Source organism: Notolepis coatsorum (genome assembly GCF_963971535.1).
Source record: "Notolepis coatsorum genome assembly, chromosome: 2".
Classification (NCBI taxonomy): domain Eukaryota; kingdom Metazoa; phylum Chordata; class Actinopteri; order Aulopiformes; family Paralepididae; genus Notolepis; species Notolepis coatsorum.
In genome coordinates, this window is record NC_140166.1 from 127390227 (window position 1) to 127410107 (window position 19881).

Here is a 19881-nt window from a genome sequence, read left to right on the forward strand (position 1 = left end):
TCTTAGTCCTGGACTTTTCGCCTTATCCCTCAAACCTCTAGCTCAATACATAAGACAATCCCAAATTATATCTCCTGTTTCAATTCAGGCCCACATCACCATATCAGCTTATACGCAGATGATGTACTCCTGTTTATGCAGAATCCCTCCGTCTCTCTACCTCATCTTCTCAGCGTGATAGATGAGTTTGGCAGCCTGTCCGGCTTTAAGATCAACTGGCCAAAATCAGCTTTTCTTCCACTTAATGAGCCTGCGAAGGCTACCATCCTACCTACAAACAAACTTATGGTGGAGCACTTTAAATGTCTCAGGATTGAAATATTCCCCACTATTAGCCAGACGGTAAGGTATAATTACTCCAGCTTGGGGGACAGGATTCCGAATGACTTCAACAGATGGTCCAAATAAAAAAAATCATTACAGGCCTGTGCGTCAATAATTAAAATGAATATTTTACCCAGAATTAACTTTATCAGCTCCATGCTTCCGTTACCTCCTCCTGTTGGTTACTGGCAGAAATTGCACTCTGCCTCATATAAATTCGTTTGGAACAATAAACACCCACGCTTGAAGAGATCCACTGCCCAGAGGAGTAAACTCGATGGGGGCTTAGCATTTCCAGACTTTAAATATTATTTTCAAGCTTTCTCTCTGAGACCTCTGATCACTTGGTTTGACGCTCAAGCAGCCGTGTCCTGGCGACCATTGGAGGAGAAGATGGTGTCCCCACATAGACTTCAGGATATTGTGTATACCAACATATCAATTAAGCAATGCAAATTACGATTTGGCCCTCTTATCACTAGGGATGGAAATCGAAAACCGGTTCCCGTGTTGGCATTCTGATTCCCCAGCTGTTTTCCATTAGTAATCATTGTAATTAGTCTCGGTATATTAGTGTGTCCTGTGTGGCGTCATACCTCCGTGTTCCCGTTCCTGTTTGTTCATTGCTGTCGTCTGCCTTGCCCTGCTGTTTGTTAAGTCTTAGTACGTTTTATTAGTATTTATTTATTAGGATCATCCCCGGATCCTGCGCCACGCCTCGCAGCCGGGACCGGTCCGGTCTCCACGCCCTGCCCGGCCTCTACACCTGGTCCGGCTGCTACGCCGGCTCCCGGCTCCTCGACTGGTCCTGGCTTCTCGTCTGATCCTGGCTCCTCCTCGACTGGTCTTTGCTCCCCGTCTGGTCCTGGCTCCTGGACTGGTCCTGGCTCCTGGACTGGTCCTGGCTACCCGTCTGGTCCAGACCTACGCTGTGATCGGCGCCCTGGTCCTGGCCATGGTCTTCGCTGTGGTCTTCGCCGTGGTCTGCGTTGGGTCCTGCTCCGGGGGTTGTCGCCGCCGCACCTCCGTTCCGGCTCTCCTGATCCGGTCCCTGGTCCGGCGGCTGGAGGGTCTCTCGTCCGGGATCCTGCTCCGGGGTCCTTACCCTTGGCCCCTGGTTTTTTTCCGGGGTCCCGGCCTCCTGCTTCGCCCGTGTCCGGACGGTGTTCTCGGGGGTCTGGGGGGGGGGGGGGGGGGGTACTGTCACACTCCCAGACCAGCTCATGTCTGGGAGAGAGAACGCCCCAGGCAAAGAGTTGACAGTTGTATCATGCCGCCATCTAGCGGTCACCTGCAGACGATGCAGTCAACATTGATCCTGCTTGGTCATATTAATAACATTCTGCTGTGGCAATTAGTGTCTATGTTACAAGTGTTGTCTGTTTAGGTGTTTTCTGGGTTGGCATTATGATTCTGTGTTTTTGTATTTAGCCTAGTCCTTGTTCCAATATTGTTGATTATTGTATTAGTTCTAGTGCCTTCTTCCCCCAGCTGTTTTCCATTAGTAATCATTGTAATTAGTCTGGGTATATTAGTGTGTCCTGTTCCCACTTCCTGTGTGGCGTCATACCTCCGTGTTCCCGTTCCTGTTTGTTCATTGCTGTCGTCTGCCTTGCCCTGCTGTTTGTTAAGTCTTAGTACGTTTTATTAGTATTCTGTTTTGTTCATCTTTGTTTTCGTGTCTCAGTCCGTGTTTGTATTTAGCGCCAGCGCTGCTGTGCCTTTTGTTTTGTATTTGTATATATTCCTGCCTTGCTCCTGAGTTCTGATATTAAAAGAACACCAAGTTGAGAAGAGCAACCACCGTCTCTTTCCTCCTGTCATTCCGCAGTTTCCGGCTCTCCTGTCAATCCGCATATTGGTTTCTTCTCTCCCCCCTATCGTAACAGCCATGGCAGACTATTTGATTCCTTAAGGGCTCGAAATTGCCTTGGTTTTGGTCATATGCTCCCGAAATGCTCCCGCTGTTTGACTGTTTCTAAGTGCAGTGATTGAAAACTACTCGAATGCTTTAGAACCGAGTCATTCATTTAATTCGGGGCAACCTAACAGCCACGGAGCTAACGCTAGCTAATCAAGCTCATACAGACACACAGAGAGAGATAACAGGTGACAGCAGGTAGTACAGGTACAAATACAAAAGAAAGGGGTGGGGGCTGTTGTGTAAACCTTGTACTCTTTAGTTCACATATAATAAGAGACAGAGGGTTGACTGTTTACTAGTAGGTAAGTCAGGAAGTACCGTGTAACATACAAACATGTCCGTGTAGCAACACAAGCCAATACCTTACAGGACAGGGGCGAGCGGGGACCGGGGAGGGAGCTCTGTGTGTGTGTGTGTGTGTGTGTGTGCGTGTGCGTGTGCGTATGCGTGCGCGTGCGCGTGCGTGTGTGTGTGTGTGTGTGTGCTGGTCTTCTGAAAGACCAGAGACAGAGAAGTCAGAGGAATAACGACCTGTTGAATGCAACTACAGTTCAATAGATTAAATTAGTTTAAGACATTAATAGTTACATTCAACAGGTCGTTACTCAATAGATTAAATTAGTTTAAGAATAAAAAAATTCAAAAAATTAATAAATTTTAAGATAATCTCAAATACATAATTTTATTTAAGTGTAGGCTATAGTTAATTTCTTTTGTTTACAGTTTTTGTATTTTTCTGACATGGGGGCTCAACAATAAATGACAATCAGAAATGTCAAGTTGCATGTTGTTATTCTAACCAGCTTAGTTCTGTTGCATTTCCAATTAATTTATTTAAATTATAAATGTATCAGGGATCGATAAGGGAATCGATAAAGAATCGGACCGATAATCAGAATCGATAATGGAATCATATCGATAAAATCTTATCAATTCCGATCCCTACTTATCACTTGGCGTGACACCCAGAAAGTGGGTACTAACCGCCATCAATGGCACACGCATTCCCCTCTATTTAATAACAATCTTCTCCTTATTGGACAACAACCTATTCGGTACCCTAGGTGGGAAAAGAAAGGCATCCACATGTTGGGGGATATCTTCGATAACTCTGGTCTCCGCTCTTTCCAGGATCTATCCAACAAGTATGATCTTCCCGGAACCTCCTTTTTCTTTTATTTACAAATAAGAGCAGCTCTGAAGGCTCATGGTGTTCCATGGGACGTTCGTTCCACTAGTGCATCACCGTTTTCACAAATTCTTTTATGACAAAGAGACATCGAGAGGTTTAGTTTCTGACTTTTATCGCCATTTACTTAAGTCCTCGTATAAAGACCTCCCCCTGGATACGATTTGGAGAAAGGATGTCCCGGAGTTGGATGTAGATTTTGATTGGGATGCAGTCTGGGGAAATGTTCAGCTATCCTCACGCAACCCAGATCACCAACAGATTCATCTAGATTTCGTTCACAGGACTTATTTGACCCCTAGACGATTTAATCTAATGGGTCTCAGACCTGACTCTCGATGTACCTTATGTCCAAACGGTGCCACCGGAACATTTATGCATATGTAGGCCTACTGGGAATGTCCTCCTGTTGAGCTCTTTTGGGAAAATGTTACCTCCCAGCTCTTTGACCATACCTAGTCTCTCCTTCTGTATTGTTATTGAATGATGTCTCTCAATTACCGACCTCTACACATGTGAAAAGACTCATTTTAGCCGGCCTCACAGCCGCCAAAAAATTTATTGTCTCACGTTGGATTCACCCAGATAAACTCTGTCCGAAGGTATGGATTCTCACCTATCTTGATGTGATCTATCTGGAGATATCCACTGCACGTGTTAATAGGGGTTAATTAATCCAATATCGCGATCTGGTTGGCTGCTGTTGAGAAGCTAAAAGAGCATAATAGTTGATAGTTGATTACTGAATACTATGTTGTTATGTATGTAACTCTTGTTAAGGTCCTGGGATGGGGGGTGGGGGGGGGGGGGGGGGGGGGGGGAAGAGCGAGCGAGTGTTTATGTCTTCATATTTTGTTGGGGGGTGGGGGGGTGGGATACTTCTGGGGGGTGGGCGGTGGGTGGGTTATGTCTTTTGTGTTGTTTGTGATGTCACACCTGAACAATAAACTGGACTGGTCGGATAACACAGAGGCCCTCTACAGGAAGGGACAGAGCAGGCTGTTCTTCATGAGGAGACTCAGGTCCTTCAACGTGTGCAATAGACTGCTGCAATTATTTTACCAGTCTGTAGTGGCCAGCGTCCTCTTCTATGCTGTGGCATGCTGGGGAGGCTACATCAACTCAAGGGACACCAACAAGCTCAACAAGCTGGTGAGGAAGGCTAGCTCCGTGGTGGGAGTCGAGCTACCTAGACTAGAGGTGATGGCAGAGTGGGGGATGAGAAGGAAGCTGGCTGCCATCATGGAGAACCCCTACCACCCCCTCTACGACAAGCTAGTCAAGATGAGAAGCACGTTCAGCCACAGACTCATACCCCCCCGACACTCAACTAACCGCCTCGGACAGTTCTTCATACCAGCGGCCATCAGGCTCCACAACAGTGGGCAGCGACTAGCAGCCTCCAGGCTCCACAACAGGGGGCAGCGTGTGAGGTTTTGTCCGCTGCTCACCTACTCGCTCTGTTCCTTTAAGCCTACTCGCTCTGTTCCTTTAGTTTTCTGTTAATCAATTGCATTCTCCTCACCTCACTAGCCCCCACCCTCGCGTTCGTTTGCTCTTCAGCAACCACACCCTTGGACTACCTGTCATTATGTGTTTGATTGGTCTGGTGCCGAACACACACTTCTAGTTTCAAGTATCAATTACCTTCACGCACCTGATGTGCATTCTAATTAGTTCCCCTGTGGGCTTTAAGTACCTCGCTCTCCCCTCAGTTCCTGTCGGGTCGTTCCGTATCATATCCCTATCACCAAGACTCCTTCGGGAGGTTCTCTGTCTAAAGGCTCCTACGAGAGTTTCGGTTTCTGTCTGTTATGCTGTTTTCATCTCCAGCGTGAGATGCGCTCAAGCCTTCGCCTCCTGTCTCCGTTTGCCTGGAAGGAGACACTGGACTGCGCTCTCTAAACTTCCACGGGAGGTATTCCAGTGTTCCCATCCAGACCTCCGTGCCAGATGCGCCCTCCGTACCGGCGCGCACTCCAAGCAGTCGCGCACCACTCAGACCTCCGCGCCAGATGCGCCCTCCGTACCGGCGCGTACTCCAAGCAGTCGCGCACCACTCAGACCTCCGCGCCAGATGCGCCGTCCGTACCGGCGCGCACTCCAAGCAGTCGCGCACCACTCAGACCTCCGCGCCAGATGCGCCCTCCGTACCGGCGCGTACTCCAAGCAGTCGCGCACCACTCAGACCTCCGCTTGGACAACCCGTTCCCCGTGGCGACGCGCTCGCCCTGTTTTGATCCCGCTCTCTTTACGCACAGCGCCTGGGTGAGTTTTTGCAAGACTGTCTTTGACCCTATTCGTTTTTCGTGTGTTTAATACACTGAAGAGATCCTGCTTTTTGTCTGACTGTCACTCACCCAGTGCTTGCTTTTTGGATAGTTCATTTGGGATAGTATTTGCTTGAACTTTGCTCACTGTGTGTATTCACACCGAAGATATTATCACCTTGGATTATTATTGGAACATCGCTCACTGTGTGTATTTGCACCGAAGATATTATCACCTTGGATTATTATTGGAACTTCGCTCACTGTGTCTATTTGCACCGAAGATTCTATCACGTGGATTGTTGTTGGACTTTACTCACAGTGTGTATTACACCGAAGATTCTGTCACTGGAGTATCTGTTTTGGGACAAGTCACTCCTCCTGTCACCTGCTCTGTTCCCAACTGTACTCTGAGCTAACCCGCTCTCTCTCTCCCTCTCTGTCCCGTTTCCCCCTCGGAGAGCTGCCGAGAGGAATCTGCAGAGCGGCTCTGACGTCATCGTCTATTCCTCAGACGAACCTTCCCGGGAGAAGCTGCAGAGCAGCAACATTCTTCTTATGCCTTATCCCAGGCCTTGTCTGTTTTTCTCTGTCCCCAGCCCGCCTCCGCGGGCCTCTGTCCCTGTTTCCCCACCCTAGTCATCCTAGTCCTCCCTGTCTAGTCCTCCTAGTCCTCCCTGTCCAGTCCTCCTAGTCATCCTAGTCCTCCCTGTCCAGTCCTCCTAGTCCTCCTAGTCATCCCTGTCCGGTCCTCCTAGTCCTCCCAGTTCCTGCCCTTGTCCCTTGCCCTGTCCTGTTTCCCTTAGCCTTCCCCTTAGCCAGCTCGCCTCTTAAAGGCACTGTGCCTTTTTCCCATCTCTTGTTTTCCAGTAATTTGTGTTCTCCCTTAAAGGGACAGTGCCGTTTTCTGTGTGTTTCAATAAATGCCCAGTTCTTGGCTTACTCTCATACCTGTCTTGTGTTGTGCGATTGGGGTTGGTTACAAACCATAACAGTACGACCCGACCAATCGACGACCCCAGCCAGCACAGACGGTGTATGTGGAGTTTGCCTTTTTTTTTTTGTTCCCTCTAGTTCCCCTGTTAGCTTCCCTGTCAGCTCCCCTGTTTAGCCTGTTAGTCTCCCCTGTTAGCTTCCCTGTTAGCCCTGTTAGCTCCCCTGTTAGCTTGTTAGTCTCCCCTGTTAGCTCCCCTGTTAGCCTGTTGACTCCCCTGTTTGCTTCCCTGTTGCCTCGTTAGCTCCCCTGCAGCTTGTTAGGCCTCTACTACCAGCATGGCCCCAGTCTGCTAGCTTTGCCCCGGCTGCTAGCACAGCCTCTATGTTTATGCAGCCCTTGCTGCTGGCATAGGCCCTGTAGCTAGCCATGCCCAGGCAGCTAACCCAGTCCCTCTGCATGGCCCCAGTCTGCTAGCTTAGCCCCGGCTGTTAGCACAGCCTCTATGTTAATGCAGCCCTTGCAGCTAGCATAGGCCCTGTAGCTAGCCATGCCCAGGCAGCTAACCCGGTCCCTCTGCATGGCCTCCACTTTTTGTGTAGTTTTTCCCACTGCTAGAACTGCCCTTTCAGCTAGCAAGGTCAGTTTTTTCCCACTGCTAGGACTGCCCTTTCAGCTAGCAAGGTCAGTTTTTCCCACTGCTAGGACTGCCCTTTCAGCCAGCAAGGTCAGTTTTTCCCACTGCTAGGACTGCCCTTTCAGCTAGCAAGGTCAGTTTTTCTCCCACTGCTAGGACTGCCCTTTCAGCTAGCAAGGTCAGTTTTTTCCCACTGCTAGGACTGCCCTTTCAGCTAGCAAGGTCAGTTTTCCCACTGCTAGGACTGCCCTTTCAGCTAGCAAGGTCAGTTTTTCTCCCACTGCTAGGACTGCCCTTTCAGCTAGCAAGGTCAGTTTTTCCCACTGCTAGGACTGCCCTTTCAGCTAGCAAGGTCAGTTTTTCTCCCACTGCTAGGACTGCCCTTTCAGCTAGCAAGGTCAGTTTTTTCCCACTGCTAGGACTGCCCTTTCAGCTAGCAAGGTCAGTTTTCCCACTGCTAGGACTGCCCTTTCAGCTAGCAAGGTCAGTTTTTCCCCACTGCTAGGACTGCCCCTTCAGCTAGCAAGGTCAGTTTTCTCTCACTGCTAGGACTGCCCCTTCAGCTAGCAAGGTCAGTTTTTTCCCCACTGCTAGGACTGCCCCTTCAGCTAGCAAGGTCTGTTCCCCACAGCTAGGACTGTCCTTCCAGCTAGCTTGTTCTCTCATGCTGGTCCAGCCCTGTCTGCCAGCCTAGCTCCGGCAGCTAGCGCAGCCTCTATGTTGATGTAGCAGTACAGCTAGCATAGGCCCTGTGGCTATCTGTGCCCTGGCAGCTGCCTTCCCTCTGCTAGCCCCTTTCCCGGTGCTCCTCTTAGTTACCCCTCAGCTCCTCTAGTTACCCCTCAGCTCCTCTGGTTACCCCTCAGCTCCTCTAGTTACCCCTCAGCTCCTCTGGTTACCCCTCAGCTCCTCTAGTTACCCCTCAGCTCCTCTAGTTACCCCTCAGCTCCTCTGGTTACCCCTCAGCTCCTCTAGTTACCCCTCAGCTCCTCTAGTTACCCCTCAGCTCCTCTTGTTACCCCTCGGCTTCCCTAGTTACCCCTCGGCTACCCTGCCCCAGTTGCTAGCCCCACTTTAGTTGTGGCTTCCCCTGCTGGCTTGGCCCAGTACTTTTTGTTTGTTGCCTTGTTTTGTCCCCTGCCACTCTGTCTGTATTTTTGGGTCGCCGGGTGGCTCCCGTGGAGGGGGGGGTACTGTGAGGTTTTGTCCGCTGCTCACCTACTCGCTCTGTTCCTTTAAGCCTACTCGCTCTGTTCCTTTAGTTTTCTGTTAATCAATTGCATTCTCCTCACCTCACTAGCCCCCACCCTCACGTTCGTTTGCTCTTCAGCAACCACACCCTTGGACTACCTGTCATTATGTGTTTGATTGGTCTGGTGCCGAACACACACTTCTAGTTTCAAGTATCAATTACCTTCACGCACCTGATGTGCATTCTAATTAGTTCCCCTGTGGGCTTTAAGTACCTCGCTCTCCCCTCAGTTCCTGTCGGGTCGTTCCGTATCATATCCCTATCACCAAGACTCCTTCGGGAGGTTCTCTGTCTAAAGGCTCCTACGAGAGTTTCGGTTTCTGTCTGTTATGCTGTTTTCATCTCCAGCGTGAGATGCGCTCAAGCCTTTGCCTCCTGTCTCCGTTTGCCTGGAAGGAGACACTGGACTGTGCTCTCTAAACTTCCACGGGAGGTATTCCAGTGTTCCCATCCAGACCTCCGCGCCAGATGCGCCCTCCGTACCGGCGCGCACTCCAAGCAGTCGCGCACCACTCAGACCTCCGCGCCAGATGCGCCCTCCGTACCGGCGCGTACTCCAAGCAGTCGCGCACCACTCAGACCTCCGCGCCAGATGTGCCCTCCGTACCGGCGCACACTCCAAGCAGTCGCGCACCACTCAGACCTCCGCGCCAGATGCGCCCTCCGTACCGGCGCGTACTCCAAGCAGTCGCGCACCACTCAGACCTCCGCTTGGACAACCCGTTCCCCGTGGCGACGCGCTCGCCCTGTTTTGATCCCGCTCTCTTTACGCACAGCGCCTGGGTGAGTTTTTGCAAGACTGTCTTTGACCCTATTCGTTTTTCGTGTGTTTAATACACTGAAGAGATCCTGCTTTTTGTCTGACTGTCACTCACCCAGTGCTTGCTTTTTGGATAGTTCATTTGGGATAGTATTTGCTTGAACTTTGCTCACTGTGTGTATTCACACCGAAGATATTATCACCTTGGATTATTATTGGAACATCGCTCACTGTGTGTATTTGCACCGAAGATATTATCACCTTGGATTATTATTGGAACTTCGCTCACTGTGTCTATTTGCACCGAAGATTCTATCACGTGGATTGTTGTTGGACTTTACTCACAGTGTGTATTACACCGAAGATTCTGTCACTGGAGTATCTGTTTTGGGACAAGTCACTCCTCCTGTCACCTGCTCTGTTCCCAACTGTACTCTGAGCTAACCCGCTCTCTCTCTCCCTCTCTGTCCCGTTTCCCCCTCGGAGAGCTGCCGAGAGGAATCTGCAGAGCGGCTCTGAGGTCATCGTCTATTCCTCAGACGAACCTTCCCGGGAGAAGCTGCAGAGCAGCAACATTCTTCTTATGCCTTATCCCAGGCCTTGTCTGTTTTTCTCTGTCCCCAGCCCGCCTCCGCGGGCCTCTGTCCCTGTTTCCCCACCCTAGTCATCCTAGTCCTCCCTGTCTAGTCCTCCTAGTCCTCCCTGTCCAGTCCTCCTAGTCATCCTAGTCCTCCCTGTCCAGTCCTCCTAGTCCTCCTAGTCATCCCTATCCGGTCCTCCTAGTCCTCCCAGTTCCTGCCCTTGTCCCTTGCCCTGTCCTGTTTCCCTTAGCCTTCCCCTTAGCCAGCTCGCCTCTTAAAGGCACTGTGCCTTTTTCCCATCTCTTGTTTTCCAGTAATTTGTGTTCTCCCTTAAAGGGACAGTGCCGTTTTCTGTGTGTTTCAATAAATGCCCAGTTCTTGGCTTACTCTCATACCTGTCTTGTGTTGTGCGATTGGGGTCGGTTACAAACCATAACACAGCGACTGCTGCCAGATATTGACCTAGGACTAATAGGAACCCAAGGAGGACAATAACACTACCTTAGGCATACTGCACCTTATGTGGATACTGTGATACTGTGAATAATGTATATTTTAGTGGATACTGTGATACTGTGAATAATGTATATTTCAGTAGATAGTAAATTATAACACTACCTTATGCATACTGCACCTTATGTGACACTGTGAATAGTGTGAATATATTTTCAGTTAGTTAGATAGTAAATTATATTGACCTATTTGTTTACACTGCTTGTGTTGTTTTTACTACCTGTACCCCCCTTCCCCCATGCTGCTATGATGCCTGAATTTGCCCCAAGGGGATCAATAAAGGAATATCTTATCTTATCTTATCTTATTATTATTTTGACTTGATACTTTTGTACTTTTACTTGTTAATCGTATTTAGTATTATTAGTCTAGTGTTATATATAACACATATTTCTTATTTCTTATTGTTTTATCATTATTAATAGTATTGTTTGTGTTATTATTGATATTGTTGATGTTGTGTTTTTGTTTTGTGGAAATTGAAAATAAAAAAAAATTTGATAAAAAAAATAATGTTTCATAGTTGTATGTACAAAACGTATACACATAGTATGTGTATAATAGTATATAGAAGAGGTGTGTATAGTGTAGTAATAATAAATATAAGAGGTGTGTGTATAGTATAGTAATAGTGTATAGAAGAGGTGTGTATATAGTGTAGTAATAGTGTATATAAGGTGTGTGTATATTGTAGTAATAGTGTATATAAGAGGTGTGTATATTGTAGTAATAGTGTATATAAGAGGTGTGTATATTGTAGTAATAGTGTATATAAGAGGTGTATATAGTGTAGTAATAATGTATATAAGAGGTGTATATAGTGTAGTAATAGTGTATATAAGAGGTGTATATAGTGTAGTAATAGTGTATATAAGAGGTGTATATAGTGTAGTAATAGTGTATATAAGAGGTGTATATAGTGTAGTAATAGTGTATATAAGAGGTGTATATAGTGTAGTAATAGTGTATAGAAGAGGTGTATATAGTGTAGTAATAGTGTATATAAGAGGTGTGTATATAGTGTAGTAATAGTGTATAGAAGAGGTGTATATAGTGTAGTAATAGTGTATATAAGAGGTGTGTATATAGTGTAGTAATAGTGTATATAAGAGGTGTGTGTATATAGTGTAGTAATAGTGTATAGAAGAGGTGTATATATAGTGTAGTAATAGTGTATATAAGAGGTGTGTATATAGTGTAGTAATAGTGTATAGAAGAGGTGTGTATATAGTGTAGTAATAGTGTATATAAGAGGTGTGTGTATATAGTGTAGTAATAGTGTATATAAGAGGTGTGTGTATAGTGTAGTAATAGTGTATAGAAGAGGTGTGTATATAGTGTAGTAATAGTGTATATAAGAGGTGTGTGTATATAGTGTAGTAATAGTGTATATAAGGTGTGTGTGTACAGTGTAGTAATAGTGTATATAAGAGGTGTGTATATAGTGTAGTAATAGTATATAGAAGAGGTGTGTATAGTGTAGTAATAGTGTATATAAGAGGTGTGTATAGTGTAGTAATAATATATATAAGAGGTGTGTATATAGTGTAGTAATAGTGTATATAAGAGATGTGTATATAGTGTAGTAATAGTGTATAGAAGTGGTGTGTGTAGTGTAGTAATAGTGTATAGAAGAGGTGTATATAGTGTAGTAATAGTGTATATACGAGGTGTGTATAGTGTAGTAATAGTGTATATACGAGGTGTGTATATATAGTGTAGTAATAGTGTATATAAGAGGTGTGTATATAGTGTAGTAATAGTGTATATAAGAGGTGTATATAGTGTATTAATAGTGTATATAAGAGGTGTATATAGTGTAGTAATAGTGTATATAAGAGGTGTGTGTATAGTGTAGTAATAGTGTATATAAGAGGTGTGTGTATAGTGTAGTAATAGTGTATATAAGAGGTGTGTGTATAGTGTAGTAATAGTGTATATACGAGGTGTGTGTATATAGTGTAGTAATAGTGTATATAAGAGGTGTGTGTATATAGTGTAGTAATAGTGTATATACGAGGTGTGTGTATATAGTGTAGTAATAGTGTATATAAGAGGTGTGTGTATATAGTGTAGTAATAGTGTGTAGAAGAGGTATGTGTATAGTGTAGTAATAGTGTATATAAGAGGTGTGTATATAGTGTAGTAATAGTATATAGAAGAGGTGTGTATATAGTGTAGTAATAGTGTATATAAGAGGTGTATATAGTGTAGTAATAGTGTATAGAAGAGGTATGTATAGTGTAGTAATAGTGTATAGAAGAGGTGTATATAGTGTAGTAATAGTGTATATAAGAGGTGTGTATAGTGTAGTAATAGTGTATATAAGAGGTGTGTATATAGTGTAGTAATAGTGTATATACGAGGTGTGTATAGTGTAGTAATAGTGTATATACAAGGTGTATATAGTGTAGTAATAGTGTATATAAGAGGTGTGTGTATAGTGTAGTAATAGTGTATATAAGAGGTGTATATAGTGTAGTAATAGTGTATATAAGAGGTGTGTATATAGTGTAGTAATAGTGTATAGAAGAGGTGTGTGTATAGTGTAGTAATAGTGTATATAAGAGGTGTGTGTATAGTGTAGTAATAGTGTATATAAGAGGTGTGTATAGTGTAGTAATAGTGTATATAAGAGGTGTGTATATAGTGTAGTAATAGTGTATAGAAGAGGGTTGTGTGTATATAGTGTAGTAATAGTGTATAGAAGAGGTGTGTATAGTGTAGTAATAGTGTATATAAGAGGTGTGTATATAGTGTAGTAATAGTGTATATAAGAGGTGTATATAGTGTAGTAATAGTGTATATAAGAGGTGTGTATATAGTGTAGTAATAGTGTATAGAAGAGGTGTGTATAGTGTAGGAATAGTGTATATAAGAGGTGTGTATAGTGTAGTAATAGTGTATATAAGAGGTGTGTATAGTGTAGTAATAGTGTATAGAAGAGGTGTATATAGTGTAGTAATAGTGTATATAAGAGGTGTGTGTATATAGTGTAGTAATAGTGTATATAAGAGGTGTGTGTATAGTGTAGTAATAGTGTATATAAGAGGTGTGTGTGTATATAGTGTAGTAATAGTGTAAATAAGAGGTGTATATAGTGTAGTAATAGTGTATAGAAGAGGTGTGTATATAGTGTAGTAATAGTGTATAGAAGAGGTGTATATAGTGTAGTAATAGTGTATAGAAGAGGTGTGTATAGTGTAGTAATAGTGGATATAAGAGGTGTGTATAGTGTAGTAATAGTGTATATAAGAGGTGTGTATAGTGTAGTAATAGTGTATAGAAGAGGTGTCTATATAGTGTAGGAATAGTGTATATACGAGGTGTATATAGTGTAGTAATAGTGTATAGAAGAGGTGTGTATATAGTGTAGTAATAGTGTATAGAAGAGGTGTATATAGTGTAGTAATAGTGTATAGAAGAGGTGTATATAGTGTAGTAATAGTGTATATAAGAGGTGTGTGAATATAGTGTAGTAATAGTGTATATAAGAGGTGTGTATAGTGTAGTAATAGTGTATATAAGAGGTGTGTATATAGTGTAGTAATAGTCTATAGAAGAGGTGTGTATATAGTGTAGTAATAGTGTATATAAGAGGTGTGTGTGTATAGTGTAGTAATAGTGTATATAAGAGGTGTGTATATAGTGTAGTAATAGTGTATATAAGAGGTGTGTATAGTGTAGTAATAGTGTATATAAGAGGTGTGTATAGTGTAGTAATAGTGTATATAAGAGGTGTGTGTAGTGTAGTAATAGTGTATATAAGAGGTGTGTATATAGTGTAGTAATAGTGTATATAAGAGGTGTATATAGTGTAGTAATAGTGTATAGAAGAGGTGTGTATAGTGTAGTAATAGTGTATAGAAGAGGTGTGTATAGTGTAGTAATAGTGTATATAAGAGGTGTATATAGTGTAGTAATAGTGTATATAAGAGGTGTGTATATAGTGTAGTAATAGTGTATAGAAGAGGTGTGTATAGTGTAATAATAGTGTATATAAGAGGTGTGTATAGTGTAGTAATAGTGTATATAAGAGGTGTATATAGTGTAGTAATAGTGTATAGAAGAGGTGTGTGTATATTGTGTAGTAATAGTGTATAGAAGAGGTGTGTATAGTGTAGTAATAGTGTATATAAGAGGTGTGTATAGTGTAATAATAGTGTATATACGAGGTGTATATAGTGTAGTAATAGTGTATATACGAGGTGTGTATATAGTGTAGTAATAGTGTATATACGAGGTGTGTATATAGTGTAGTAATAGTGTATAGAAGAGGTGTGTATGTGTATAGTGTAGTAATAGTGTATAGAAGAGGTGTGTATATAGTGTAGTAATAGTGTATATAAGAGGTGTATATAGTGTAGTAATAGTGTATAGAGGAGGTGTGTATAGTGTAGTAATAGTGTATATACGAGGTGTATATAGTGTAGTAATAGTGTATAGAAGAGGTGTGTATATAGTGTAGTAATAGTGTATATACGAGGTGTGTATATAGTGTAGTAATAGTGTATATACGAGGTGTGTATATAGTGTAGTAATAGTGTATAGAAGAGGTGTGTATGTGTATAGTGTAGTAATAGTGTATAGAAGAGGTGTGTATATAGTGTAGTAATAGTGTATATAAGAGGTGTATATAGTGTAGTAATAGTGTATAGAAGAGGTGTGTATATAGTGTAGTAATAGTGTATATAAGAGGTGTATATAGTGTAGTAATAGTGTATAGAAGAGGTGTGTATATAGTGTAGTAATAGTGTATATAAGAGGTGTATATAGTGTAGTAATAGTGTATAGAAGAGGTGTATATAGTGTAGTAATAGTGTATAGAAGAGGTGTGTATATAGTGTAGTAATAGTGTATAGAAGAGGTGTATATAGTGTAGTAATAGTGTATAGAAGAGGTGTGTATATAGTGTAGTAATAGTGTATATAAGAGGTGTGTATAGTGTAGTAATAGTGTATAGAAGAGGTGTGTATAGTGTAGTAATAGTGTATATAAGAGGTGTGTATAGTGTAGTAATAGTGTATATAAGAGGTGTGTATAGTGTAGTAATAGTGTATATACGAGGTGTGTATAGTGTAGTAATAGTGTATATACGAGGTGTATATAGTGTAGTAATAGTGTATATAAGAGGTGTGTGTATAGTGTAGTAATAGTGTATATAAGAGGTGTATATAGTGTAGTAATAGTGTATATAAGAGGTGTGTATAGTGTAGTAATAGTGTATATAAGAGGTGTGTATATAGTGTAGTAATAGTGTATATAAGAGGTGTATATAGTGTAGTAATAGTGTATATAAGAGGTGTGTATATAGTGTAGTAATAGTGTATAGAAGAGGTGTGTATAGTGTAGGAATAGTGTATATAAGAGGTGTGTATAGTGTAGTAATAGTGTATATAAGAGGTGTGTGTGTATATAGTGTAGTAATAGTGTAAATAAGAGGTGTGTGTGTATAGTGTAGTAATAGTGTATAGAAGAGGTGTATATAGTGTAGTAATAGTGTATAGAAGAGGTGTGTATAGTGTAGTAATAGTGTATATAAGAGGTGTGTATAGTGTAGTAATAGTGTATATAAGAGGTGTGTATAGTGTAGTAATAGTGTATATAAGAGGTGTGTATATATAGTGTAGTAATAGTGTATATAAGAGGTGTATATAGTGTAGTAATAGTGTATAGAAGAGGTGTCTATATAGTGTAGTAATAGTGTATAGAAGAGGTGTGTATATAGTGTAGTAATAGTGTATAGAAGAGGTGTGTGTATAGTGTAGTAATAGTGTATAGAAGAGGTGTATATAGTGTAGTAATAGTGTATATAAGAGGTGTGTATATAGTGTAGTAATAGTGTATAGAAGAGGTGTGTATATAGTGTAGTAATAGTGTATAGAAGAGGTGTGTGAATATAGTGTAGTAATAGTGTATATAAGAGGTGTGTATAGTGTAGTAATAGTGTATATAAGAGGTGTGTATATAGTGTAGTAATAGTGTATATAAGAGGTGTGTATAGTGTAGTAATAGTGTATATAAGAGGTGTGTATATAGTGTAGTAATAGTCTATAGAAGAGGTGTGTATAGTGTAGTAATAGTGTATATAAGAGGTGTATATAGTGTAGTAATAGTGTATATAAGAGGTGTATATAGTGTAGTAATAGTGTATATAAGAGGTGTATATAGTGTAGTAATAGTGTATATAAGAGGTGTGTGTGTATAGTGTAGTAATAGTGTATATAAGAGGTGTGTATATAGTGTAGTAATAGTGTATATAAGAGGTGTGTATAGTGTAGTAATAGTGTATATAAGAGGTGTGTATAGTGTAGTAATAGTGTATATAAGAGGTGTGTGTAGTGTAGTAATAGTGTATATAAGAGGTGTGTATATAGTGTAGTAATAGTGTATATAAGAGGTGTATATAGTGTAGTAATAGTGTATATAAGAGGTGTATATAGTGTAGTAATAGTGTATATAAGAGGTGTGTATATAGTGTAGTAATAGTGTATATAAGAGGTGTATATAGTGTAGTAATAGTGTATAGAAGAGGTGTGTGTATATAGTGTAGTAATAGTGTATATAAGAGGTGTGTATATAGTGTAGTAATAGTGTATAGAAGAGGTGTGTATAGTGTAATAATAGTGTATATAAGAGGTGTGTATAGTGTAGTAATAGTGTATATAAGAGGTGTGTATAGTGTAGTAATAGTGTATAGAAGAGGTGTGTGTGTATTGTGTAGTAATAGTGTATAGAAGAGGTGTGTATAGTGTAGTAATAGTGTATATAAGAGGTGTGTATAGTGTAATAATAGTGTATATACGAGGTGTATATAGTGTAGTAATAGTGTATATACGAGGTGTATATAGTGTAGTAATAGTGTATATAAGAGGTGTATATAGTGTAGTAATAGTGTATAGAGGAGGTGTGTATAGTGTAGTAATAGTGTATATACGAGGTGTATATAGTGTAGTAATAGTGTATATACGAGGTGTATATAGTGTAGTAATAGTGTATATAAGAGGTGTATATAGTGTAGTAATAGTGTATAGAGGAGGTGTGTATATTGTAGTAATAGTGTATATAAGAGGTGTGTATAGTGTAGTAATAGTGTATATAAGAGGTGTGTATATAGTGTAGTAATAGTGTATATAAGAGGTGTGTATATAGTGTAGTAATAGTGTATATAAGAGGTGTGTATAGTGTAGTAATAGTGTATATAAGAGGTGTGTATATAGTGTAGTAATAGTGTATATAAGAGGTGTGTATAGTGTAGTAATAGTGTATATAAGAGGTGTGTATATAGTGTAGTAATAGTGTATATAAGAGGTGTGTATATAGTGTAGTAATAGTGTATATAAGAGGTGTGTATATAGTGTAGTAATAGTGTATATAAGAGGTGTGTATAGTGTAGTAATAGTGTATATAAGAGGTGTGTGTATAGTGTAGTAATAGTGTATAGAAGAGGTGTGTATAGTGTAGTAATAGTGTATATAAGAGGTGTATATAGTGTAGTAATAGTGTATAGAAGAGGTGTGTATAGTGTAGTAATAGTGTATAGAAGAGGTGTGTATAGTGTAGTAATAGTGTATATAAGAGGTGTGTATAGTGTAGTAATAGTGTATATAAGAGGTGTATATAGTGTAGTAATAGTGTATAGAAGAGGTGTGTATAGTGTAGTAATAGTGTATATAAGAGGTGTGTGTATAGTGTAGTAATAGTGTATATAAGAGGTGTGTATAGTGTAGTAATAGTATATAGAAGAGGTGTGTATATAGTGTAGTAATAGTGTATATAAGAGGTGTGTATAGTGTAGTAATAGTGTATATAAGAGGTGTGTATAGTGTAGTAATAGTGTATATAAGAGGTGTATATAGTGTAGTAATAGTGTATAGAAGAGGTGTGTATATAGTGTAGTAATAGTGTATATAAGAGGTGTGTATATATAGTGTAGTAATAGTGTATATAAGAGGTGTATATAGTGTAGTAATAGTGTATAGAAGAGGTGTGTATATAGTGTAGTAATAGTGTATAGAAGAGGTGTATATAGTGTAGTAATAGTGTATATAAGAGGTGTGTATATAGTGTAGTAATAGTGTATATAAGAGGTGTGTATAGTGTAGTAATAGTGTATATAAGAGGTGTGTATATAGTGTAGTAATAGTGTATAGAAGAGGTGTATATAGTGTAGTAATAGTGTATATAAGAGGTGTGTATATAGTGTAGTAATAGTGTATAGAAGAGGTGTATAGTGTAGTAATAGTGTATAAGAGGTGTGTATATAGTGTAGTAATAGTGTATAGAAGAGGTGTGTATAGTGTAGTAATAGTGTATATACGAGGTGTATATAGTGTAGTAATAGTGTATAGAAGAGGTGTGTATAGTGTAGTAATAGTGTATATACGAGGTGTGTATATAGTGTAGTAATAGTGTATATAAGAGGTGTCTATATAGTGTAGTAATAGTGTATAGAAGAGGTGTGTATATAGTGTAGTAATAGTGTATATAAGAGGTGTGTATATAGTGTAGTAATAGTGTATATAAGAGGTGTGTATATAGTGTAGTAATAGTGTATAGAAGAGGTGTGTATAGTGTAGTAATAGTGTATATAAGAGGTGTGTATATAGTGTAGTAATAGTGTATATAAGAGGTGTGTATATAGTGTAGTAATAGTGTATATAAGAGGTGTATATAGTGTAGTAATAGTGTATATAAGAGGTGTATATATAGTGTAGTAATAGTGTATATAAGAGGTGTATATAGTGTAGTAATAGTCTATAGAAGAGGTGTGTATATATGTAGTAATAGTGTATATAAGAGGTGTGTATATAGTGTAGTAATAGTGTATATAAGAGGTGTATATAGTGTAGTAATAGTGTATATAAGAGGTGTGTATATAGTGTAGTAATAGTGTATATAAGAGGTGTATATAGTGTAGTAATAGTGTATATAAGAGGTGTGTATATAGTGTAGTAATAGTGTATATAAGAGGTGTGTGTATAGTGTAGTAATAGTGTATATAAGAGGTGTGTATATAGTGTAGTAATAGTGTATATAAGAGGTGTGTGTATAGTGTAGTAATAGTGTATATAAGAGGTGTGTATATAGTGTAGTAATAGTGTATAGAAGAGGTGTATATAGTGTAGTAATAGTGTATAGAAGAGGTGTGTATAGTGTAGTAATAGTGTATATAAGAGGTGTGTATATAGTGTAGTAATAGTGTATATAAGAGGTGTGTATATAGTGTAGTAATAGTGTATATAAGAGGTGTGTATAGTGTAGTAATAGTGTATATAAGAGGTGTGTATATAGTGTAGTAATAGTGTATATAAGAGGTGTGTATATAGTGTAGTAATAGTGTATATAAGAGGTGTATATAGTGTAGTAATAGTGTATATAAGAGGTGTGTATATAGTGTAGTAATAGTGTATATAAGAGGTGTGTATATAGTGTAGTAATAGTGTATATAAGAGGTGTGTATAGTGTAGTAATAGTGTATATAAGAGGTGTGTATA